Genomic DNA, 27,286 nt, shown 5'->3' with positions numbered 1-27,286 from the left:
TATTAGTTTTGACCGTGATCAAGCTAGCAAAACCTCCTGGAGTTTGAAAAGATGACCCATTGTCTGCTTACCAGGCTCAGGACTAGCCAGAGTGGGAGAGCAAGTTTTGCTGTCTGTACAAAAGAAGTTAATTAGAATGTCAGTTGTAATAAATATCTACAATCTTCTCTTTCAAGCTTTCTGTGTCACAGAAAGTTCATGTAGGTCAGGATCTTAGAAACACTTTCTTTTGAATGCCCTGACCATCTCAGGCCCATAGGCTGACAACCCAAGAGAAGAATTGCTACTGTGTTTCCAAACAGCAATAACTAACATCCAGGAAGCTTCTCCTCCAAAGTCTGGCCAGCTTCTCTTTAGGCAGCCTTAAGATGCCAGTTTCATCAAATCTCCATCAAATCTCTCCACTTTGTGCTACAGGATTAACTGATTCTGTTTTCTAATTACAAAGTGACTTTATTCTACATGTTAACTGCTACAGATGTACAGAAGAACAGGGGCCCTGCCATTGAGTCTCAGTCTAGTGCTTACGACAGACCACATGTAGGAGGTCAGCACAAAATGCAGATTGAGGGCTGGGGCTGTAACTCAGTGGCAGAGCACTTGCCTAGCATGTGTGAGGCACTGGGTTCACTTTAGCATCACATAAAAATAAACATAAAATAAAGGCATGCTGTCCATCTGCAACTACAAAATTAAAAAAAAAAAAACAGTTGTACAATTTAAATTTTTTAAAGAAATGCAGATTGAGCGGAAAGCAGAGGGACAGGGCAAAGCTTCCCAGGTGATGATATTTCAGTGAAAGCCAGCCCTGTGGTGGGAAGGGAGGAGGTATTCTGGGAAGAGGAAACTTCATGAGCAAAGGCCCAGATGTGAAAGAACATGGTGTTTTCAAAGAATGGCAATAAATTCAGTCAAGGATAGAGGAGGGACAGGTGCCAAAGGTGGGCTGATGGCAGGCTACAAAGTCCATGTGCCACCAGACGATGAACTCAGGACACAGGGCTGTTCAGGAAACAGTGACATCATCTCTTTATATTTAGGAGAGGCAGACTGGTGTCAGCACACAGGAGACTGGAGGAGATGAGCTGGGGGCCACAGCAGGAGTCGTGAAAACTGATGGCAGCCTACACTAGGGGGGTGCTGTGAAAATCCAAGGGACGGATTTCAGGAACACATCTAAATAAACTGGGACCAAGGACCAATTGGAAGCACTGGAGATCTCCACTTGGGTGAGGAGGATTTGGGCCGATGGAGGTGGAGGGAAGCTCCTGAAGTTCCTCTGGTTTCCCCAGATGTGGTATAACATGGACTTCTTAGTTTCACTTCTAAGAAAGAGTTCTCTGGAACAAACTTTGCTGTGTCCCTCCCTCTTCCCATCAGGAGCAAGGCTTACCTGGAAGAAGATTGCACATTGTCATATGCTATCAAAAGAACATTCCAGAAGGGGACATTTACCCAGATAACCTTGCTGGCTGCATAAGTCTTGGAAGTTCAAATTCACAAATGGAGTTTGCCCAGGAAGAGAGAATGGCATTTGAAGCAGGCTAATCCAATTAGCAACATCCAGCTCCTGCTTGCTCCCCTGACCTCATTTTCTCACTTCTATCCAGGTGCTGGGCAAAGGGAGGGAGGCTGCCTAGTTTAGCCTCTAGCATCCTAAACTTTGTAGTGTTCTTTACTTTTAAGTAAACTAAATTTCAACTGTGACACTCCTGTCACTTTTATTTTTAATAATAACTTTATTTTTATTTAGTTTTGTATGTGGTGCTGAGGATCGAAACCAGTGTTTCACGCATGCTAGGCAAGCACTCTACTGCTGAGCCACAATCCTAGCCCTCCTGTCACTTTCAACTTTTGTTATAATCCTTTGTTTTCAAAATCAATTGAAGAATCAAGAATTGTACATACCACCATGTTATTGGGCACGACTTAAGAACAGACCGATCACCACTGAGAAGTCCAAATTTGAGATTCTTTATTAAGCCGGCAGGCTGATTGTCTCACATAATGCCCCAAAAATGGCTATTGGAAGAACAGCCCCAACCACAGGGTTGTAGGGGTTCTTATACCAAAAATCACATTAATCATAAGTGTCTGTTGCTGTGATTCAAAATTACACGTTAACATCATGAGCTCATCCATAGAGGGTCACGTGGGTCACCTAGGTACAAACTAAAGAATGATTACTAATAACCACACAATTATATTTAGATGGTACATTGGTTAGGAGCAATAGAGATCAAAAGGGAGCAATTTTTCATTACATAGGAATTGTCATTTTATATTGTTGAACATGTCGCACCAAGTAACTGATGATGGGGACAGAGGCGGGGTGTTCCCATGGGAGAAGCTTATTTCCTACATAACATGGAGTCTCAGAGTAAAAAGGAGTCTGGTGGCCTATAACATTCTCATGGAGCCAGATCTGCCAGCCCATCACACACCATACCTGGCTTCAGTTTTTTACCTTTCTAAATGTAGTGAACATACTTGCAGAAAAGAGTACAGATGAGCTTCTGGCGCCAAGAACCTTCCTGAAGGAAGCACCCAGGTAGAACTGTCACTCAGATCAGGAGTGTGGCCAGTACTCTAGGGCCATTCCATTTCATGCTCCCTTCCAAAACCATCCATCCACCTGACTTCTAATGGTGATGATTAGTTCTGTTTTCTTGAATTGTAGATTTAGATGATGTTCTTTCACTTATGATGGGGTTGTGTCCTGAGAAACATTCCTTAAATTGAAAATGTAAATAGAAAATACACTTAATGTACCCAACTTACCAAACATGTTGGCTTCGCAATATGGGACACGGTTGAGTACTGCTTGTTTGCTCTGGTGGTAACTTGCCTGACTGGGAGCTATGGCTCCCTGACATTTCCAGCATCCTGAGAGAGTACTGTCCATAATCTGTCAGCCAAGAAGAGATCAAAAGTCAAAAATTGAAGTATAGTTCCTACTGAATGTGTGTCACTTTCACACCATGGAAAAATTGAAAAATTGTAAGCTGGGGACCATCCGTGTTACTAAGTAGAATCATACAGGATGATTTGGGGTCTGGCTTCTTCCATTCATCATGGGTGAGTGTCAACTCCGTCACTGCATACAGACTGTCGTTACTGGGTTGTATTCTAGGGCAAGAAACCATCATGCTGATTCATCCTGCTGCTGGTGGGCATTTGGGTTGTTTCCAGTTTTGCTCTGTGACTTTTTGACAACATACTCAGAGCCTTTGCTTATAGGTTTTGATGGATGAGTGCTGCTCCAAGTTAACAACAGTCCAAGTCTATTTTTGAGGCACTGGGGATTGAACTCAGGGGTGCTCGATCACTGAGCTACATCCCAGCTCTCTCTCTTTTTTTTTTTTAAAGACAAAATTTCACTAAGTTACCCCAGTGGCCTCAAACTTGTGATCCTCCTGCCTCAGCCTCCCAAGTAGTTGGGATTACCGGCATGAGCCACTGGCCCAGTCAAATCACCATAAAAGACTTCAAAAATATTTTTTTAGAGATCAATGGATCTTTATTTTTTATTTATTTATATGTGGTACTGAAAATCAAATGCAGTTCCTCACACATGCCAGGCAAGTGCTCTATCACTGAATCACAACCCCAGCCCTCCTCAAAAGACTTTTAAGCAACAACCAAAAGCTTCACCCATTGCACCTGTGCACATCACAGCAGCCAGACCTTAGTCACTCTAGCAACCAGATCCCTTCACACCCAAAGGGAGAAGGAAAGAATGAGTGTTTGGAGACAATTTGTTGTGTCTGCCACACACACCAAACTGGGTAGGAAGTTCTGAGTTCATGTGCCATTATGTCAGCAGTGCTTTGCACAAAAAGTGTTTCATAAGATGTCTGAAGCTTTGATAATGCTAGAAAAGCAATGTAGTTCCAGATATTTCTGAACGCAGGACTGGGTCTTTTTCACAAGAGAAAGGTTAAACAGCTGAAGATTAGAATTCAGATTGTTCTGGATTAGCAAGTGTTATGGTTTGAATGTGAGGTCTTCCCTAAAAGCTCACATGTGAGACAATGCAGGAAGGTTCAGAGGAGAAACGATTGGGTTTTAAGAGTCTTAACCCGATCAGTGAATTAATCCATGGTGAGATTAATTGAAGTGGTTGGGTATGGCTTGAGGAGACTGGAATTGGGGCATGGCTTTGGGTATATATTTTGTAGCTGGAGAGTGGAGTCTCTCTTTCTCTGTCTCTGCTTCCTGATGATGCAAACTGCTTCCCTCTGCCATGCTCTTCCACCTTGATGTTCTGCCTCACCTCAAGCCCCAAGGAATGGTGTCAGCCTTCTATGGACTAAGACCTCTGAAACCATGAGCCCTCAAATAACCTTTCTTCCTCTACAATTGTACTGGTCAGATCATTTAGTCACAACAGTAAAAAAACTAACTAAAACAGCAAGTCACCTTGAACAAGCTTTAACCCTGTGTTTTTGATAAAATGGAGATGATGCTGTGTGATCCCTGGTATAAGTTGGGAGCATTACATAAAACACATGACAGTAGTATCTAATAGTACACAGAGCATGCTCAAAAATTATCTCCCCTCGAATTTGGAGAAGTGCTGGCAATATCCATTGTGACATCAACTGGTCATTTTTCTGTTCAATAACTGCCTGCTATTCAAATTACACCACTGCTGATTTGCAAAAGTGTCGGACATAAGGCCCATTTAATCCTGCATCATCTTATGTCTAGACTAAGCAAAACTACCAGAAAGTTCCTACTTAGACCTAACATTCACTTGCCAGGAAAATCTTGGTTTTTTCTCACAACCAACATCCTTGGTAAGCCAGTTTATTTTGATCTGGGTGATACCAACCATGGAGTAAAATCTATTATTCAAATGTAATAACTATTTAAGACATTCTGGCACATACTTCTGATTTTCCCTTCACGCTTTTTTTTTTTTTTTTTTGGTACCAGGGATTAAACCCAGGGGAGCTTAACTACTGAGTCACATCCCCAGCCCTTTTTAATATTATATTTAGAGACAGGGTCTCACTGAGTTGCTTAAGGCCTTGCTACATTACTGAGGGTGGCTTTGAACTCGCGATCCTCCTGCCTCAGCCTCCTGAGCCACTGGGATTTTAGGTGAGGGCAACTGGGGCCAGCTCCCTTCATTCCTTTTTTTTTTTTTTTTTTTTTTGTGCTGGGGAATCGAACTCAGGGCTTTGTGCTTACAAGGCAAGCACTCTACCAACTGAGCTATCTCCCCAGCCCCTCCCTTCATTCTTAATCACCTGCCTCTCTTACATGATCCTGGTTTTCCTGGCTTATATTTTTCTTTTTGGTGCGCTCTCTTTTGGGATCTTATGGTACCCTCCTCTTCATGCCCTTTCACTGAGTATTGTAAAACTTTTGTTTAGATATCTGTGTCCTTCATCCTCAAAAAAAAAAAAAAAAAAAGAACTGTTCCTTATTGATCTTTGTAACCCTGACTTGCTTTGCTTTATTCATATTTTCTCCATTTTAGCAATTATGTTCTTAAAAGTAGCCTCAAATGTTTTGTAGAATGAGGTGGAGTAAAAACTTAGAAGAAAAGTAGGAAATCCAACCCATATGTATACAGCCTCAGCATTACTTCAAGATAATTCTCATAAAGATGCATAACTTGAGTCCAATCATCAGAAAATATCCCAGAAGTGCACACTGAAGGCATTGTACAAAGTAACTGGCCTACGACCTTCAAAAGTGCCAAAAGACAAGCCAGGACAATTCTTCCACACTGCAAGAGGACCAAACAGACTCAGCAACTCATTGGAATGGCTAAATCTAAACTGGATTCTTTTGGTATGCGGCTTATCATTAGGACAGCTGGAGAAACTTGAATGGAGCCTGAGAATGAAATGGTCACAAGGTGTCAAGGTTAATTATTTAAATTTGATGGTTGGTTATGCGGAATATCCTGGTGTGTAGGAAATCAACATGAATGTATTTGGGAATGAGGGGACATCAGATTGGCCACTTACTCTCAGGGAAAACAGTTCTTTGAAACTTTTGTGTATGGTCAAGATGGTTTAAAATAAAAATTTTATTTGAATAAAGTTTTGTTTTGGCAGTTTAAAAAAAATTGTCATTGAGTTTTCCCACATTTTGACCAGATGAGAAAAATCTTCAACTCCAGATTGGCTTCATTAATTTCAAAATAAAATGCTTACATGACACCACAACTGTGTCAAGCTAAATTTGGGCACCTTAGGGCAGGTGGTCTTCTCTGCTGGCTTGCTCGCTGGGCTCCTCCAAGCCAGTTGCTGGATATGTCACCAGCTAAGGGTCCCATGCAAAGCTTCATACATCATTTGATCCTGAGAGGAGGGGAGAAAACAGAATATAGAACTGATCACAGTTGGTTGTATGTTGAGTGGTGGACCCCTCAAATTGGTAGGTTGAAGTCCTAACCCCTAAGACCTCAGAATTTGTCTGTATTTGGAAATAGGGACCTTAAAGGAGCAATTAAGATCAAATAAAGCCACACAGTTAGACCCTAACCCAAATGACTGGTGTCCTTATAAGAAAGAGGAAGTTTGGACATAGATGTGCAGAGAGGGGAAGACCATATGACGACAGGAGAAGAGATCATCTGCAAGGGAGAGGCCTCAGAAAAATCAATTCTGACAACATCTCAACTTCAGACATCTGGTCTCTAGAACTGTGAGAATATAAAAATTCTGTTGTTCAAGCCCCTCAGTTTGTGACAACCCAACTCACCTCCCTGTATCTAGATCCTACATGGGCTCCATTCCAGGGAATAGAGAAATAGACAACTAAAATTCAGGTTCAAAGTAAAAAAAAAAAAAAAATTCCATTAAAAGAAAAATTAATTACACCACCAAATCTTTGTAAGGACAATTATATCCCTAGTGTCCAGGGAGATGTGAAAGGGTTTAGGCAGCCAGGGCAAGATGAAAAGTGAGGAGGTTGGGGGCAGGGCCAGAACAAAGGAGCATGGAGAGGGTCTTTGGATGAGGTCAACTTCCTGCTTGACGAAAGCACTTGCGGACACAAGCAGGGGACCCAATCAGATAGACTTGTGTACTGGTGCTCCTAAACAGGAGATCCAATAGAAAAACTAAAACAGATGTATGGACAGAGGGGGCACCAATCAATAATAGTGAGGAGGGTGAGGAAAGGGAGGAGGTAAGGAAAGGAGGCATTCCAAAGACCATAAAAGAACAGGCCAAAACTTCCCCCCACTGAATTCCCAAGCATGGGGTCCCTTCTCTTCTGTTGTTTTTGCAATAAACCTGCTGCTTCCTTGCCATCTCTGTGTCCTGTTCTTCAATTCTTTGCTGAACAGAAACAATGAACCCAGCACCCCAGACAGTAACAGTTACTTGTTGATCAGAAGGAAAAGGGCCAACAATATTACCTGTAATATTTCCTGTAAAACTGATTCTGATTATAATTAGTAAGACTATACTTCACTCAAGGATTTTCAGTAAAAGAAAAACATTTTTCCTAGTTCAAAAGATGCTGAGAATTCGAGGCAGACTGTTGCTTTCCAGACATGGTGAAGAGTCGATCAAGGTGAGGCCAGTTCTTTCTTACTCCAGCTGAAAAAGTCATGTGTCCACAGGATACCACACCAGCCCGAACCCTTAACAGGCTACTAACTTAAGAGCGATAAGATTGTCAACTAATACAACACGTTATCATGGGGCACTGAAACACTGCACCTCAAGTCATGCAACTGCTCTGAACTCTGATTTAGAGAATTTCAATCAATAATCATAATGAGAATGGCTCAACCTGGGAGATAAATGGCTAATGATTTAAAGGGAGTTTAACACAGTCAAACAGGTTCTCACGGCTAAGGTGATTCTGGAAACAGTTATGAATCCCAAGTGAACAAATAGAACATCACAACTGTTTCCAATTCAGGCATTTTTTAAGGTTAGATATTTCTATTTCAACCCTCAGTAATCACCGCAATAATCTAATTTCCCTTATAGCAAGTCTGTAAACAGCAAGCCTGATTACAATAAGAAAAATGTATATCCTGGCGTTTATGTAAGGAAAAGTCAGAGTGATTTTTAAATTCTCTTCCTACCTCCTACTGAAAGTATTTTTACTTCCTTTAAATGCATAACTAAGTCTCTATAGCTTGGTTTTAGTTCAGTCTAGTTCCAAGAACATAAGAAACCATCTGTCAAAAAGGGTAGGTAGGTCAAATAGTACTTGAACGAGATTTATTAAAATTCTGATATTGTAGCTTGTACAGTGCACAGCCTGTAATCCCAGCAATTTGGGAGGCTAAGTCAGGGAGATGACAAATTCGAGGCCAGTCTCAGCAACTTAATGAGACCCAGTCTCAAAATTTAAAAAAAAAAATAAATAAATAAATAAAAAGGACTAGGAATGAGGCTCAGTGACAAAGCACCCAATACCAAAAACAAAACAAAACAGCATTAACAACAAAACACTTGAGATTGTGAAAACACACTCAAGTGTCTGTTCTACCTCTGAATAAGTAGAAGTTAGAGAATCTAATGAGAACTAAGCTCCAGTGGCCAAGACACAAAATTAAAATCTCTCAAGAGCACTCTCATGAAGGACAAATGGCTTGTTTTCAGGTCAAAACGTAACAGGCAATTTCTTCAAGAAAGTAGAAATTGTATAGAAGACACTATCTGTAAAACTGAATTTTACGGTTCATGAGTACCTATCTACTGGTGTCACTTATAATGCCCTTTTCTAGACACTGAAGAGTGTTCCTTACCTTTCCTGATATAGATGGTTTCACTTTCTTGAAAGCTTCTACAAAGTATGACTAATCTCGAGTTCACCTGTGGAACAAATCCACAAATAGACAAGTCTCAGTAGAGTTCACTGACCATGAGTTATTAGTTTCTCTTGAAGGGTGTTCAGTTCTTCAAGGGAAAACTGAGGAGATGAGTGATGAAATGAGCTCTTTTCCAGAAGAAGATTCAAGCAAGATAGATTCTGCTTACCAATTCTTGTTTGTTTATTTTGTAGTACTAGGGATTGAACCCAGGGCATCGTACATGCTAGGCAAGTGCTTTACCACTGAGCTACATCCCTATCCCTGCTTATCAGATTTTAATCCAGGGCTGTCCAAGGAGACTTACCATTCAAAAACAGTTAACACTTTGTAGGACTTCCTTGTGCTGTTTAACTCAACTCAAAAATGATGTTTATGAAGAACCCAAATTGTTCTTTTTTAGGACACTTCAAATAAGTTTAACTGGGGATGGAAAGTAGAATCCCATAGTATTTAAGAGTGCATAACATGATTAGATACTAAGGAGTTAAAATATAAAGACATATTTTATATTCATATGAAATAACACAATACTGGATTAGATGAGGATTGTATTTCTTTATAAGATTAGACCATTTTATAAGTAACTAAAATAAAAGAGCTAAATGTTAAACATGGCTTAGTTTAGAATACTAGTAAGAATTTACCTGATAACAATTTTACACTTAAAATAGAAAACTTTTCACACAGATAGGACAGTATATTTACCTAAAAGAAAAAACAAAATTGCATTGTTGAATATATCAAATGAATCTGGATAACATTATTGATTTTGGTTTTAGTAAGACACTAGTACAAAGTACCTAAAGTCAAGTAGCTGGAAATGAAAGTTGTAGCAAAACAGGGATATGTATGTATGACAACAGTCAAACAAAATTATTAGTAGCAGCACCAGTATATGTGCAGGGGTCCGTTAATTTTTATTTACTAAACATATGCCAGAAGGGTGATTCAGCTCTCAGGTAGTATATTTGATTTTTATTTTACAAGATATTCTAATTTTGTTTATTTATATACCACTGACTTCCAAAAGGAATTGAACATAGTTTATAATAAAAGAAGTTTAGATAATTGAAACTTAAAATTAACCAAAAAGCAAAACACAACACCCAGGGACTTCATAATGAAGATGTGTGTTGACAAATCGAGGCAAAGCATGTGTTGCTGTAATTGTAAACCAACTTAGCTCTAAGATTTTTGTAGCCAAAGAAAAATGGAAAGAACAGTACAAATACAAAAAGACATCTTTTGAATAAAAGGAGAGCCCTACAGATTTAAAGTTCACATAAATACATGGATATTGGTTTGTTTATGTTTTTGTGGTGCTGGGATGGAACCCAGGGCCTTATGCAAGCTAGGCCAGCCCATTTTTGTATTTTGAAAAGAAAGACTCGATATATGGAAAGTTACTCAATTTTCGCTTGTTGCATGTGTTTCTAATCTGTCTAATTTAGGTTGCATTTTAACAAGCAAGAAGATAACACTTTAAATGAGGGCTTCCAGAATTGATAAGTGGAACACTCATAATGGAGACAGTAATGGATCCACCTGCCTCTGCTTAATCACTTGTGTACGATGATAAGATATAATTCTGTTGCTTTTAGAGAGGCACTGATTAACTTTGCTATTATTATACTGTCAACAACAGAGTTTCTATAATATTCCAGAACAGCTTCTAAAGGTCTCATTTTAGAATGTAAGCTTTATTATCACAGGGAATAGATGCAGGAAAATAGTCATTTTTCCAGGACAACTGTGGCTTTAACTATTCGGAGTGATAAATTGAGAGATTACAGAGAGGACTGTACCTTTTCCATTTCCCTCTTCAGTCTTGTTAGCTTCTGTCTCGGTACAGAGAGAAGCTTCTCATCCCAAAGCGGAGAGGTCTGCACCCCTGTAATGAGAGAAGTGTTCTTGTCTATTTATTCTTAGATACTGCAGAAGTCCAGAAAGAAACCAGGTGGCAATTTTATATTGTCATACATTAAACAATCAGGAACCAAACTGATGACCAATAAAGATGGCACAAACTGATTAGGATCAGTAAGAAAGAACATTCAACTTTCACTTAAAATGTTTCTAGATCTTTTCTCTTGCTTTTCTCTCCTACACACTTGCTTACTTTCTCCTCCTCGCTTTTCAAACTCTTTCTTGAGTGCGCCCTTTCTCGTTCCCTTTCTTTTCCTCTCATTTTCTCTCTTTCCCTCAGGGAGACACTCTGTTTGCTTAATAAACTCCCTTATGTGATTTCCCGTGTCTGGCGTGGTTTTCGTGGGATCCCTTACATTGGTGCCATGACTCTGATGGGTCCTTCCACTGTCTCTTAAAACTGTCTCTTAAGCAAGTGGAAACCCATCTGACGCTCCAGTGACCCCTGGACACAGCCCCACCTTCCATTCGCCCAGACGCTCAGCTTTTTGCATGCAACACCAGACTTCAGATTGAAGCACCCATCCCCAGATGCCTTTACAACCTGCTCTTCCCCAACCGGACTTCTACCATGGACCCCTCAATTGACCCGATTTCTAAAAAGGGAACTCCAAACTGCTTGCCCTACGCCACCTGCTTCCAGCTCAAAGAAGCCAGAGCAGTCACCAACCCCCATTCCCTACAGCAAAGGAGTTCCTAAAATTAGCGGAGTGAATGAAGCCAGAATTGGGGACAGGCAGTTGGTGTAGAAATAGGGGATCAGTTGGATGGAGGAAATGAGGTCCATGGAGACCACCTGCCTCTGGAAGTCTGGAGGTTGAAGACTACCTCTGGGAGAATGGACTTTTTACATCTCACCTGCAAAACCAGCCCTAGTCACTTAGGCAGGAAGGAGAGATAAGGTGGGAAAGAACTGGAGAACAAAAGATTTTCTTATAAAAACAGAAATGGGGGAATGTAATACAAAGCTGCTCTCCCCGCCCTTTCTGGTGCAGCCATTTTCCCCGCCTCCCAACCACTTGTCAGTCTGTGAACATCCTAGCTAGCTATTGGTTCATCAGTCAGCTTGCAAGTATCCTTCTCTGTTATTGGTCCCCTGTTAGCCCAGCGGAATTCAACTGCTTCACGGTAGCTACCCTGCCATCTTTTCTCTTGCTTTTCTCTCCTACACACTTGCTTACTTTCTCCTCCTCGCTTTTCACACTCTTTCTTGTGCGTGCCCTTTCTCTTTCCCTTTCTTTTCCTCTCATTTTCTCTCTTACTCTGCAGGGAGACACTCTGTTTGCTTAATAAATTCCCTTATGTGAAAAAAAAAATGTTTCTAACCTTTAGAAGACAGGAAAGCATGCAGGAAGCAAAGCAACGAGAAGTAAACCTTTCCATCCTGAGTGCCACAGAAACAAATGTTAATATGAGCATTCAGCTAGAAGGACTGGAAATGTGATGATGGCTGGGGCATCTTGGACTGTATGTGAAAATCAAATATTATGGATGTTTGAGCAACAAGATAGAAGAAGCCAGAATCTCTGACACCCACAGCAGTATTTGTCATGGACTATATGTACCTGGACTGTTACACAAGGGGGAAATAAACTGCTATCTTCTTTAAAATATTATTGTTGTTTTATTTTATTAAGCCTGTGTTTTTACTAACAAAACATGGATAGTTTAGGAATGAATAAGCCCATGTTGAACCTATTCCATCTGCACTGCCCCTTGCTGTATATAATCTGCAAGGGAGGAAGAGCCCCTCCTCTCTTCCCAGTGCACTAATGGTTTGCAGGGCACAGTGAGAATCTAAAGCCCAGGACATGAAGGACAATTAGCTTCTCAGGAGAAAAATCCATGGTGACACAGCATGATATTAAGTTTCATTCCTTTGTTTGTTTTTGGTACTAGGTGTTGAACCCAGGCTGCTTTACCACCAAACTACTTGCCCCAGTTCTTTTTATTTTTTTGTTTTGAGACCAGGTTTCACTAAGTTGCTGAGACTGGCCTCAAACTTGCAATCTTCTTGCCTCAGTCTCCTGAATCACTGGGATTACAGGTGTGCATCACAGCACCCAGCAGTATTAAGTTATTATCTGTTGAGTAAAAGAGCTTTGCTTGTGCTAATGGCAAATATGGAAAAATGATATGCTAAGTAATGATAATTATGAAAGGAAGAATGCCAGTTTCTCAGCAAAACATAAATAAATAAAAAAGTAAAACATCTGGTCAATGAAAACTTATATGCAATTTATTGTACGTTTTCCTTTAAAAGAGCTGTGCTGAAGTGGTGACTAGCACCTTTGTATATTACATAATGCCTAAAGTAAGCTTATATAGAAAGTCATTGAGATGGCTCCAAGTTGAAAAGGAGAAAACAAAGCCTAGAAAGTCTTTGATGCACTTGACTCAAGCTCAAATTACATGGAAACACCATAACAAGCCTTCCTTTATATCATTAAATCATGTAAGAGCAGCTGAGTCGGCACAGCATGAGGTCAATGAAAGACTGGTGTTGACAGGTTTTGCAACATTAAAGCTTTAAAATGATTCATAAAGATTCTTTGAGAGTTTGAATTTTGCAATTAAAAACCTGATTTCTGGACACTGAACTCATTTTTTATATAATATGATTCTCACAATATATAAAACTCAAGATTGATAGAGCTTAACTTACTAACCCAATCCAACATTTCTGTTGGTGAAGTGTGAGGTTATCAAGTTATTTAAGAATTATAACCAGACAGGGCACGGTGGTGCACACCTGTAATCCCAGCTACCTAGGAGGCTGAGGCAAAAGGATCACAAGTTCCAGGCCAGCCTCAGCAACTTAGTGAGACTCTAGGAAACACAGCAAGACTCTGTCTTAAAATAAAAAGGGCTGGGCCTGTGGTAAAGTGCTTCTGGTTCAATCCCTAGTACCAAAAACAAAACAAAACAAACAAACAAAAAAATCACCAACAACAAAAAACCAAAGACACCCTGGGGTATTCATTCCTGCCTATAATGTTAAAGTTAATAGTGGTGCAGACACTATTAACTAAGGCAAACAGGTAGCTGAAGATTGTGGTAGTAAAGTGCCTCACAAAGCTTGATGACAATGATATTAAAATTCAAAATTTATATCATCAACTTTAACCCTAGCCTCTTTATGAACTGACACCCCATTTGGTGTAATCCACAAGACTCGGCACAGGGTAATTTCTGACATCAAAACTGCCTCACTCACAGAAAACTATCAACAACTTGCTTAAATCTCCTCCTACTCAAAGTAGTGAGATCATTTAATCAAAGACTGCTATTATAACAAGAACTTACAGGCTGCTTTTGCTAAAAGCAGTGACTCCTGAATTCATTTGGGTTGGCAGATACCTGATGGTTAATTAAAAACAGGATACAAACTTAACACCTCTGCCTCCATTTTGTCTCTGCCTCTTTTTCTCTGAGTCATTCTCTCCTACAGTAACTTTGGCTTCCAGGAACAACAGGTCTGATGAATAAATATCTTGTGACAGAGTCTAAACTACCTCTAGGCAGCAGCAATTTTTCTACCTCAGACAAGGCCCCACCTGACCAATCCTGAGATAATAATCAACCTGACCAGTTTGAGCAAGATTGCTTGACTTTGCATACTTCTGGCTCCCTTGCTCTATAACCTGGCAGCTCCTGTCAGTACCCCTGAAGACAGGCCTGGGGATGCCTGAGCCCACTTGTCTTCCTGACAGAGTCATATTGATAACAGTCCTTTCCTGACTTCTCCATTGCATCCTTGTCTCTTCGATTGGCATCTTGGGACAGGTGGCAGAACCTAGTCCATTGGTACCCCTGGAACCAGTGCATTCATTCTAAAACTACCCTAACAATTAGTGGGTGGGAAGCTGGGTGTGGTGGTGCAAGCCTGTAATCCCAGCAACTTGGGAATCTGAGGCAGGAAGATTGAAAGTTCAAGACCAGCTTCAGCGACTCAGCAAGGCTCTAAGCAACTTTGCGAGACTCTGTCACAAAATAAAAACAAAAGGGCTGGGGATGTTGCTCAGTGGTTAAGCACTCCTGGATTCAATCCCCAGTACCAAAAAAAAAAAAAAAAAAAAAAAACACCCCAAAACAAAACAAAACCAATTAGGGACTAAGATGTATCCTTTTTCAATGGAGGGAAGGACTTTACATAAGCCCCACCCAACCCCTGCCTGAGACCCTATCATTTCCCCTTCATTGAGAATCACTCACTGCCTTTTACTCAGTGAGACATGACTGCTAGCCATCATGTATTGTCTCTCAGGATCACTGGGGTTGTAGAACCACTGAGATTCCCTCTCCTAGGTGACTGTATATGAAAGAAGTAGAGATTAAACTTTGTATCCTGACCACATTTCCCCAAAATCATCTGCATGGTCTCAAGTGGAAATATCTGAATAAAAGAGGGTTACATGAAATTCCACACTACTGGCATAACTGGAAATAACTGGGAACCTTACTACCAGTGAATATGCTATTAGATTCAAATTTACACTTCTAAATAACAGACCATCAGAAACCCTCAAAGATGAAGGCACAAACTACTACCTTGCCTTACAAGGCTGGGAAAGCACCACATACTTGGCCTTGCCCTAGAGGTATGTCCTAAAACCAAGAATATCAGGGACAATCAGCAGGTTAGCCGGAGGGGGCGATGTCTCTGTTAAAACTCGTGTTTCACTTCCTTCCCTGTATCCCCAAATTGGGAAAGTTAACAAACAAATTTACTTAAAAATACATGAAGAGCTGGGTGCAATGGCACACACCTGTAACCTCAGCAGCTCAGGAGGTTGAGGCAGGTGGATTGAGAGTTTAAGGCTAGCCTCAGTATCTTAGTGAAGCTCTAAGCAACTTAGCCAGATCCTGTCTCAAAAGGTGGGGGCAGGGTGTGGGGATGTGGCTCAGTGGTTAAGTGGCCCATGTGTTTAATCCATGTTACCCTCAAATAAGAAATATATATATATATATCCCCCCAAAACTATAACAAGCATGTGAAAGCTGAGGCAGAGATGTCAGATTTCCTGCTGGAACTGCAGGCTGTGTGGGTGTGAAGGGGTGCTGACAAAATGCCTCCTGTGGTTCTGCAGCATGGACAATGTGGCATTTGTACTTTGTGTCACTCCCAAAGGCACCTGGATAATGTGGCAGCCAGCATGAGTATGATATCTGCACCAAGATTCTTAAAGCACAACGTGTGAGGGACAGCAATGTGGTTAGGGAACCTTGAGGGCCAAGAGGCAACATCTGACCCAACTCCCCATTCCCAGGAATTCTATGAAGAAGCAGCAAGGACCAGCCAGGTCCTACCTTAGAACCTCATAGGACATCTCATCTAACCTTCCAACAACCGGGGAGATGGGCATCATTCCCTCCTTCTGCAGAAGAAGAAACAGCCCCACAGACTCTACTGACTAGAGAGTTAAACACTTACGTGTAGCAATCACAGCGAAGGTCACCAGCAGTTGCTTCCAAATTTACATCTGCATCCAGGGGAGGTTTGGTGCCATTCTGAAGAAGACAGAAACACGAGCTTTTGGTGGGACTTTAAAGACCCTTACACATCCACATCACAGGCTCTTATGGAAGAGGAGTGGCTGCTGAACTCAGGGAAGAGGATCAACTCCCAAACCAGTTGTTACTTCTAAACCAGTGCTATGCGTGCCACAGAGTTTCATTTTTGAGAAATGAAGGTAAGGAGCAGACTCCAAACACGGGAAAGCTAGAGGCAAGTCGTTTGTGGTTATGAAGTTTGAAGAATTCATGTGCAGTCCCAGCAAACAAGAAGAACAAAGTCCAGCAGCTCAACCTCTCCACAGGTGAAGAGGCACTTCTTTTATTTTTTAAATATTTTTTAAGATGTTGATAGACCTTTCTTTTACTCTTTTATTTATATGTGGCGCTGAGAATCGAACCCAGTGCCTCACGCATGCTAAGCATGTGCTCTAACACTGAGCCACAGCCTCAGCCCAAAGAAGCGCTTCTGTTCCCTGATTAAACAAGGCGGTCACTGGAGCAGTGCTGACTTCTGATCCGAGGTTGGATGTGATGAGGGAATAATACTGAACCCAGGCAAGTGGGAATGACACTAACCCACCTGCTCTGCGCTGAAAGCCCCAAGGCCTCTATGCCCAATATGTTCTCTCTTTGATCCTGTATCAAAAACAACCCTGACTTTGGAGCCAATTCCCATTCAGCTCATATCAAGAGATACTTGAAGTGACAAGGATCAGAACATCTCAGAATTTCAACACTTTGCAAAGTACCAAGTACACAACAGTACACATTCAAAAACATTTTTTGTAGCTTACAGGACATAAGCAAACAAAACAGTTTTAAAAGACTTACAATGTATGGCAGCTAGATGGTATGCTCATCAGTGTTTGTTTATTGTTCTGATTCATAACTAACATCTGTACTGTACACGGTCTTTCCTTTGTAGCATGTATTAACTCGTGAAATAACTATTGTGAGAGAACCCATACACCCAAGTGCATAAACATGCCATGAAGTTTACCTTAGTGTGAAATATTAGCCCTGCAGGGTGCTCCCAGCATGGGATTCTGTCAGAGAGCCAGGAGGCCAGGTTTGGAGCCGTCACCTTGTGCAATCACTAGTCACTCTGCCCACTTACACACCAGCCTCTCAGCCCCCACCCCCCCCAGCAGGGCCTGATCAAGACCTACAAGACCTGCATAGCACAAGTAGCCACTGCTGTGTAAGGCCTCCTCTACCATAGGGTCAGGAAAGTGTTCATTGCCCAATCAATCCCTTTGGGAAACAAACTCTCCCTGTACCTTCTGTAACTGAGATGAAGGATGCTTGTGCTAAAGAGTCAAACTGCATGAGCCCTAAGCATTTTTTAGTGTAAATGATTTTCAGTATAGCCAGGGTAGAGATTAACCCTGATGAGGGCATGGGTACAATAGAGACTGGAAGGAAGCAAAGGGGCAGCTTTTGTGGATCTGGTAATACTTTCATTTTTTTTACATGTGGTAAATACACATAACATACAATTTATCATCTACCATTTTAAGTATTCCTTTCAGTGGAATTTGGTATTCCACACTGGTGGGCAACCATCAGCACTCTCCATTTTCAGAACTTTTTTTTGTCTTCCACAAATGAAATTTTGTCCCCATTAAATACTAGCTCCTTCTCACTCCGGCTCCTTTCCCCAGCCCCTGGCAACCACCATTCTACTGTATCCTTCCTGAATGTGAAGGAATCTTGATCTAGAGGCTTCCTGTGTAACTTTTTATAAAGCTGAATACTTAGTGATATGTCCGCTTTTCCATATGTCCATTGTACCTCAATGAAGAAGCCCTAAAGTACAGAAACCTGAGTTCCAAGGTTCAAATTTGCAACTGAATGCACCTTTGGGAAGTTCCTTAATCTTTATTATTGTTTCTAAATGTTTTGATCATTGAAGGAGATACTGTCTTTTCTCCAATTGAGTATATTTAATTTCATGCTATTTTGGGGAAGGAAGGGAGGAACTTGTTTAAACAGTGATGGTGAACATATCACAGGGATTACTGCAGTGGAGAAGAGCTGGAACTTTCCAAGCAGTTTCTGCAGTAGGAAGGTCTGCCTTGCCGGAACACACCTAGCTGAGCATCTCCAGCCACCACTGGAGGAGGTGTGGGGTGAAGGGGTTTGTTAGCACAAAAAGACCAGGCAGGACACAAACCTCATGAATCATCTCGGTTGTTTATTCAGGAACGAAGTTTCACACAGGAACAGGGGATGCAGAGATGAAAGAGTGACGGTGGACCCACTTTCCTGGTGGAAAATAAGCCACTGAACAAAGAAAGGGACTGGGTTTATATAGGTTATTTTTTTTTTTATTGTAAAAAAATGGGATACATGTTGTTTCTCTGTTTGTACATGGCATAAAGGCATACCATTTGTGTAATCATAAATTTACATAGGGTAATGTTGTTTGATTCATTCTGTTATTTTTTCCCTTCCCCCCACCCCTCCCACCCCTCTTTTCCCTCTATACAGTCCTTCCTTCCTCCATTCTTGACCCCCTCCCTAACGCTAACTCTAACCCTAACACTAACCCCTCCCAACCCCCATTATGTGTCATCATCCACTTATCAGCGATATCATTCGTCCTTTGATTTTTTGAGATTGGCTTATCTCACTTAGCATGATATTCTCCAATTTCATCCATTTGCCTGCAAATGCCATAATTTTATCATTTTTTTATGGCTGAGTAATATTCCATTGTATATATATATACCACAGTTTCTTTATCCATTCATCAATTGAAGGATATCTAGGTTGGTTCCACAATTTGGCTATTGTGAACTGAGCAGCTATGAACATTGATGTGGCTGTATCTCTGTAGTATGCTGATTTTAAGTCCTTTGGGTATAGGCCAAGGAGTGGGATAGCTGGGTCAAATGGTAGTTCCATTCCAAGTTTTCTAAGGAATCTCCACACTGCTTTCCAGAGTGGCTGCACTAATTTGCAGCCCCACCAGCAATGTATGAGTGTACCTTTCTCCCCACATCCTGTCCAACACTTGTTGTTGCTTGTATTCTTGATAATCGCCATTCTAATTGGGGTGAGATGGAATCTTAGGGTGGTTTTGATTTGCATTTCTCTTATTACTAGAGATGTTGAACATTTTTCCATATGTTTCTTGATTGCTTGTAGATCTTCTTCTGTGAAGTGTCTATTCATTTCCTTAGCCCATTTGTCGATTGGATTACTTGCATTCTTGGTGTAGAGATTTTTGAGTTCTTTATAGATTCTGGAGATTAGTGCTCTATCTGAAGTATGATTGGCAAAGATTTTCTCCCACTCTGTAGGCTCTTTCTTTGCATTGCTGATAGTTTCCTTTGCTGAGAGAAAGCTTTTTAGTTTGAATCTATCCCAGTTATTGATTCTTGCTTTTATTTCTTGCGCTATGGGAGTCCTGTTGAGGAAGTCTGGTCCTAAGCCGACATGTTGAAGCTCTGGACCTACTTTTTCTTCTATAAGATGCAGGGTCACTGGTCTGATTCCGAGGTCCTTAATCCATTTTGAGTTTAGTTTCATGCATGGTGAGAGATATGGGTTTAGTTTCATTCTGTTGCATATGGATTTCCAATTCTCCCAGCACCATTTGTTGAAGAGGCTATCTTTTCTCCATTGCATATTTTTGGCCCCTTTGTCTAGTATGAGAAAACTGTAATTTATTTGGGTTTGTGTCCGTGTCCTCTATACTGTACCATTGATCTACCTTTCTATTTTGGTGCCAATACCATGCCGTTTTTGTTACTACTGCTTTGTAGTAGAGTTGAAGACCTGGTATTACGATATCCCTGCTTCACTCTTTATGCGAAGGATTGCTTTAGCTATTCTAGGTTTCTTATTCTTCCAGACGAATTTCATAATTGCTAGCTCTATTTCTGTAAGGTACGTCATTGGGATTTTAATTGGAATTGCATTGAATCTGTATAGCACTTTTGATAGTATGGCCATTTTGACAATATTAATTTTTCCTATCCAAGAACATGGGAGATCTTTCCATCTTCTAAGGTTTTCTTTAATTTCTTTCTTTAGTGTTCTGTAGTTCTCATTGTAGAGGTCTTTCACCTCTTTTGTGAGATTGATTCCCAAGTATTTTATTTTTTTCAATGCTATTGTGAATGGGGTAGTTTTCCTAATTTCCCTTTCTGAAGATTCATCACTTATGTATAAAAATTCATTAGATTTATGTGCATTGATCTTATATCCTGCTACTTTACTGAATTCACTTATGAGTTCTAAAAGTTTTCTGGTGGAATTTCCTGGTTCCTCTAAGTATATAATCATATCATCAGCAAATAGGAATAGTTTGACTTCTTCTTTTCCTATTCGTATCCCTTTAATTTCTTTGATCTAATTGCTCTGGCTAGAGTTTCAAGGACGATATTGAATAGAAGTGGTGAAAGAGGGCATCCCTGCCTTGTTCCAGTTTTTAGGGGGAACGCTTTCAGTTTTTCACTATTTAGAATATTAGCCATGGGCTTACAATAGATGGCCTTTACAATGTTAAGAAATGTTCCCACTATCCCTATTTTTTCTAGTGTTTTCAGCATGAAGGGGTGCTGTATTTTATCAAATGCTTTTTCTGCATCTATTGAAATAAGCATGTGATTCTTGACTTTAAGTCTATTGATATAGTGAATGACATTTATTGATTTCTGAATGTTGAACCAACCTTGCATCCCTGGGATGAAACCCACTTGATCATGGTGCACTATCTTTTTAATATGTTTTTGTATGCGATTTGCTAAAATTTTGTTGAGAATTTTTGCGTCAATGTTCATTAAGGATATTGGTCTGAAATTTTCTTTCCTTGATGTGTCTCTGTCTGGTTTAGGTATCAGGGTAATATTGGCTTCATAGAATGAGTTTGGGAGGGTTCCCTCCTCTTCTATTTTATGGAATACTTTGAGAAGTATTGGAATGAGCTCTTCTTTAAAGGTTTTGTAGAACTCGCCTGAGAACCCATCTGGTCCCGGACTTTTCTTTGTTGGTAGGCTTTTGATGACTTCTTCTATTTCATTACTTGAAATTGGTCTGTTTAAATTGTGTATGTCCTCCTCGTTCAGTTTAGGCAATTCATATGTCTCTACAAACCTGTTGATGTCTTCGAAATTTTCTATTTTGTTGGAGTATAGATTTTCAAAATAGCTTCTAATTATGTTTTGTATTTCAGTCGTGTCTGTTGTGATATTTCCTTGTTCATTCCGAATTTTATTGATTTGGGTTTTCTCTCGTCTTCTCTTTGTTAGTGTGGCTAAAGGTTTATCAATTTTGTTAATTTTTTCGAAGAACCAACTATTTATTTTGTCAATTTTTTTGTATTGTTTCTTTTGTTTCAATTTTGTTGATTTCAGCTCTGAGTTTAACTATTTCCTGTCTTCTACTACTTTTGGTGTTGGTCTGTTCTTCTTTTTCTAGGGCTTTGAGCTGTAGTGTTAGGTCGTTGATTTGTTGAGTTTTACTTCTTTTATTAAATGTGCTCCATGAAATAAATTTTCCTCTAAGTACTGCTTTCATAGTGTCCCAGAGATTTTGATATGATGTTTCTTTGTTCTCATTGACCCTAAGAATTTTTAAATTTCCTTCCTAATATCTTCTGTTATCCATTCATCATATAATAGCATATTGTTTAATCTCCAGGTGTTGGAGTAGTTTCTGTTTTTTGCTCTTTCATTTATTTCTAACTTCAATCCATTGTGATCTGATAGAATACAAGGTAGTGTCTCTATCTTCTTGTATTTGCTGACATTAGCTTTGTGGCATAATATATGGTCTATTTTAGAGAAGGATTCATGTGCTGCTGAGAAGAAAGTGTATTCGCTCTTGGTTGGATGGTATATTCTATAAATGTCTGTTAAGTCTAAATTATTGATTGTGTTATTGAGATCTATGGTTTCTTTGTTCAATTTTTGTTTGGAAGATCTGTCCAGTGGTGAGAGAGACGTGTTAAAATCAACTAGTATTATTGTGTTATGGTCTATTTGGTTTCTGAAATTGAGAAGGATTTGTCTGACATACATTGATGAGCCACTGTTTGGGGCACAGATGTTTATGATTGTTATATCTTGCTGATTTATGCTTCCTTAAGCAGTATGAAATGTCCTTCTTTATCCCTTCTGACTAACTTTGGCTTGAAGTCCACATTATCTGAAATGAGGATGGATAATCCAGCTTTTTGCTGAGTCCATGTGCATGGTATGTTTTTCCCCATCCTTTCACCTTTAGTCTATGGGTATCTCTTTCTATGAGGTGAGTCTCTTGCAGGCAACATATTGTTGGATCTTTCTTTTTAATCCAATCTGTCAGTCTATGTCTTTTGATTGATTAATTCAGGCTATTAACATTCAGGGTTATTATTGAGATAGGATTTGTATTCCCAGTCATTTGGTTCATTTTTAAATTTTATTTATTTATTTATTTTTTTGACACGACTTGGTTCCTCCTTTATTTGACAATTCCTTTAGGATAATTCCTCCCTTTGCTGATTTGCTTCTTTGTTTTTCATCTCTTCCTCATGGAATATTTGCTGAGAATGTTCTGTAATGCTGGCTTTCTTTTTGTAAATTCTTTTAGCTTTTGTTTATCATGGAATGATTTTTATTTCATCGTCAAATTTGAAGGTAAATTTGCTGGGTATAAGATTCTTGGTTGGCATCCATTTTCTTTCAGGGCTTGGAAAATGTTGTTCCAGGCCCTTCTAGCTTTTAGGGTCTGGATTGAAAAATCTGCTGATATCTGTATTGGTTTCCCCCTGAATGTAATTTGGTTCTTTTCTCTCACAGCCTTTAAAATTCTGTCTTTATTTTATATGTTAGGTATTTTCATTACAATGTGCCTTGGTGTGGGTCTGTTGTAATTTTGTGTATTTGGAGTCCTATAAGCCTCTTGAACTTGATTTTCCATTTCATTCTTCAGATTTGGGAAATTTTCTGATATTATTTCATTGAATAGATTGTTCATTCCTTTGGTTTGTTTCTCTAAGCCTTCCTCAATCCCAATAAATCTCAAATTTGACCTTTTCATGATATCCCATAGTTCTTGGAGATTCTGTTCATGATTTCTTACCATCTTCTCTGTTTGTTCAACTTTGTTTTTAAGGTTAAATATTTTTTCTTCAATATCTGAGGTTCTGTCTTCCAGGTGTTCTATCCTATTGGTTATGCTTTCTATGGAGTTCTTAATTTTTTTCCTTCATTTCAAGGATTTCTGTTTGTTTTGTTTTCAATATCTCTAACTCTTTATTGAAATGTTCTTTTGCTTCCTGTATTTGCTCTTTTAACTGTCGATTGGTGTGATCATTCAATGCCTGCATTTGCTCTTTCATCTCATCATTCAATGTCTGCATTTGCTCTTTCATCTCATCGTTTGCTTCCCTGATCATTTTAATTATGTACATTCTGAACTCCCTTTCTGTCATTTCTTCTGCCGTGCTGTCGTTGGATTTTATTGACGTAACATCTAGATTTGTTTGGGGCATTTTCTTCCCTCATTTTCTCATATTGTTCAGGTATCAGTGGACTGCTAAGACATTGCAGATTTCCTCTATTGACTTATAATGTCCCTGAAGATTGCTAGTATATCCCCTCTTATCCTTCAGTAGCCTGAAGTCTTGGAGGAAGTTGATAATGCGGTACTCCACAAGGAAGCTGCCTCCCTAGGGGTGGTGACCTTCAGGTGGGGTATATTCCCTGATAGTGGGCAGAGGTGCCTCCACTTGTTGACCAATGGTCATCCAAAGGGGAACTAGGCTGCGGGCTGAGGCAAGGCCTGTTTGTGCCTGTGTCTCTGGTTTTATCGTCCTTGTGGGAAAACCTCACCTGGCAGGGTAGACTCCCCCGGTAGGGAAGACTCACCCGGTGGGGAGGTCTTGCTGGTCAGTTCCCCTCCTAGAGGTTCCCCTCAATCTACAACTACCGCCTGGGCTGGGCTGCCTTCCTCTGCAATGTTCCCAGGGGCCCAGACCTACCTCCTGGGCCTGGGGGCCTCACCCTTCGCAGGCGAGTCTCCTTAGGCTGCCTCTACTCAGAGAATCTGCCTGCAGTCCTGGAACCTTCGCTCCGCCCTAAGCATGTCTCTGTGCGGCTCTTCCACCAAGAAGCCGCCTAGGTCTTGAGACCCTGCTCTGCACCTAATCGCCTGGCTATGTGGCCCCTCCTCTGAGCAGCCACCTGGAGCCCCATACAGTCGCTCTGAGTCCCAGTGACCCGCCACACGCCTCCTCCTCTGGACAGCTGCCTGGTGTTTCGGCGCGGTCACTAGGAGTCCAAGCAACTCACTTCACGTCTCCTCCTCCCACCAACCGCCCGTAGCCCTAGGCAGTCACTCTGAGTCCAAGTGACACACCCCATTCCTCCTCTTCCTCGGGGTAGCCCCCCAGGTGTTCAGGAGCGGTCGCTCCAAGACCAAGCGACCCACCGCGCTCCTCCTCCGGGCAGGCCCCCGGTGTTCAGGAGTGGTCGCTTTGAGTCCAAACAACTCACCACTCGCCTCCTCCTCTGAGCAGCCACCTGGAGCTCTGATGCAGTCACTCCAAGTCTAAGTGACCCGTTGCGCTCCTCCTCCTCCTCTGGGCAGCACTCCCCCGGTGTTCAGAAGCAGTCGCTCTGAATCCAAACAGCTCGCTGCACAGCTCCTCCTCTGGCAAACGCCTGTAGCCCTGGTGCAGTCACTCCGAGTCCAAGCGACCCGCCACACTCCTCCTCCTCCTCCGGGCAGCCCCCTGGTGTTCAGGAGTGGTCGTTCTGAGTCCAAACAGCTCGCTGCGCAGCTTCTCCTCTGGGTAGCTGCCCGGAGCCCCAGGGGTTGCTCCGAGTCCAAGCGCTGTGCTGAGCGGCCTCCTCTACGATGCTCCCAGTTGTCCGAGTTCACTGCTCCAGCGGGGGGAGGGGTGTCTCGTTGGGCAACTCTACTTCACAAAGTTCCCTGCATTCCGGGACTACCGTCCCATCCGTGACGCCTCCCCAACAGGAGAGACTCACCCGGCGGCTTTGAGTTGGTCCCAAGTCTCTCAGTATCTCCTCTTTTGAATCCTGAGTCCTGGAGCAACATGAAATGCAGCCACCCTCTAGTCCACCATCTTGAAACTCCTCTCTATATAGGTTATTTTTGAGGGGTGGTCTAGTGAGCATATCAGTTTGGGCTCTCAGGAAACAGGTTTGTGAGAATTTGAAAATTTGTTTTTACTGGGCAATATTTTTATTTGGAGAAGAATGTAGGGTCTGGGGTTAGCATTCAGTGTTTCTCTTTTTCCCTTCAGGGTCCCATTGTACTGTCACTGGAGAAGGATTTAAGGATCAATGCTTTGGCTTCCTTTCTGGGGATTGTTCTGTCATTGGGAAAGAATGCACTGGGAAAGCTATCAATGTATGGCTTTCTTTTTCATTCTCTTTTCTGAGGCCTTACTGTTTGGGGATTTTTTCATTTTCCATATCTAATAGGGTGGGTGCTACCAAGGAAGTCATGAGCTGTTATGAGGGGTTCAATGTTTGTAGAACCTCTCAGTCTTATCTTGACTATCACCTAGCACACCTAGTCCTTCCCAATGTATATTCCATGTGCTGTTGGAGACTCTTACCTCAAACTACTGCCTTGTTTAATCAAAAGTCCAATGACAAAAAATAAATTCATCAGGGATAATTATTCTGTTCTCCTCAATATCTAAATTCTATCGTTCTCCTCAATATCTCAATATCCTAGTGAGCTGAACTTTCACAAAGCCCTGTGTCCCTTCAGAGAGGATTTCTCTGGCCTTTCATAACATTGCTGTGAATGAACTGACTTGAGTCATGTCCTCACAGCTTACATAAGAGAATGATCTGGCTCAGTCTGAGGGATTGAGTATATTCAGGGTTATTGTTGAATACATTGTACGTCACATCTTTATGCACTCTTCAAGAAAATCCAGAGGAGGAATTTTTTTATCATTTGCATATTGGGAGAGCTATAAACTTTCAATACTTAGGGTTCCCTTTGTTTAAGTAAAATATTTTGCCAAAGAAAGTTCAATATATAAAGAGACATAATAAATAAATGAAATGGGTTATGAACTTTTTAAGAAAACTATTTGTTACCAATTTAGACATTCTCAGAATTTTTCTAATTCTTAGGAAATTAATCCTTTAGAAAAATAAATAGCTTGAAAAATACCCTCATTTAAAAGAAAGTAACAAACTGCCCTTTCCTGGAGGTATGAGGGGTTTTCTACATCCCACACCTCCAAAAGTTTCCAGAGTGACATTTTCCCATTAGTAGAAATAAGAGCTAAAGAATCTTTTTGTGTGTGTGCCAGGGTTTGAACCCAGGGGGTGCTTATCTACATCCCCAGTCCTTTTTTATGTTTTATTTTGACCCAGGGTCTTGATAAGTTGCTGAGGGCCTCACTAAATGCTGAAGCTGGCTTGAACTTGAATCCTCCTGCCTCAGCCTCCTGAGTCACTGGGACTACAGGTGTGAGACACCGGGAAGGGCTGAAGAATCTTTGTGACATTAAAATCTAAATACTCTTAACTGAAATGTGGCAGTGTTTACAAACTATAGTAAGAAGGAACAACAACAACAAAAAAGTGAATTCTATTTATTCTCCAGAAAGGACAATCAGAAATTTTTTTAATGGCATACTAAAAAACTTAGAAGCCATTGCACATGCATAAAATCCCAGTGGTTCAGGAGGCTGAGGCAGGAAGATTGGTATCAACTTTTTAAAAAAATGTTTTTTTCAAGTTTGTAAGTATTTCGAGGAATAATTTATTGAAATGGTACAAGAATATGAAATATTCAGAACTTTTTGTAATTACTTGTTTTTCATTCACTACTTATTTTATATCTTGATAAATATTCTAATGAAAATCTCAAGTTAGGGACGACAGAAAGCTGAGCCAAAGGAATTATAAGAAGGAAAATAGTCTTTTAATAAGTTATAAACCTACATAAGTACAGTTATCTCATACTACACAAAGGTGACAAAAACTTACAGTGGAGAAAAGATAGCCTCTTCAACAAATGGTGCTGCCAAAACTGGAAATCCATATG

General features: G+C 40.7%; 1 long non-coding RNA gene across 1 annotated transcript in view; it reads right to left on the bottom strand.

The window, feature by feature from the left end:
- Nucleotides 1-2,418: 2,418 nt before the first annotated feature.
- Nucleotides 2,419-27,286, bottom strand: part of LOC124961858 (uncharacterized) — a 98,067-nt gene continuing 73,199 nt past the window's right edge. The window contains exons 3-6 of the long non-coding RNA XR_007104345.1: nt 16,164-16,240; nt 10,609-10,694; nt 8,738-8,804; nt 2,419-2,908 (exon numbers count right to left, since the gene is read on the bottom strand). This is a non-coding gene — a long non-coding RNA (uncharacterized LOC124961858). The remainder of the gene's footprint in view (nt 2,909-8,737; nt 8,805-10,608; nt 10,695-16,163; nt 16,241-27,286) is intronic.

The sequence above is a fragment of the Sciurus carolinensis genome, chromosome 12, assembly GCF_902686445.1.
Source record: "Sciurus carolinensis chromosome 12, mSciCar1.2, whole genome shotgun sequence".
Classification (NCBI taxonomy): Eukaryota; Metazoa; Chordata; class Mammalia; order Rodentia; family Sciuridae; genus Sciurus; species Sciurus carolinensis.
Note: the sequence above shows the minus strand (reverse complement) of the source record. Positions and strands in the feature narration are given on the sequence as shown.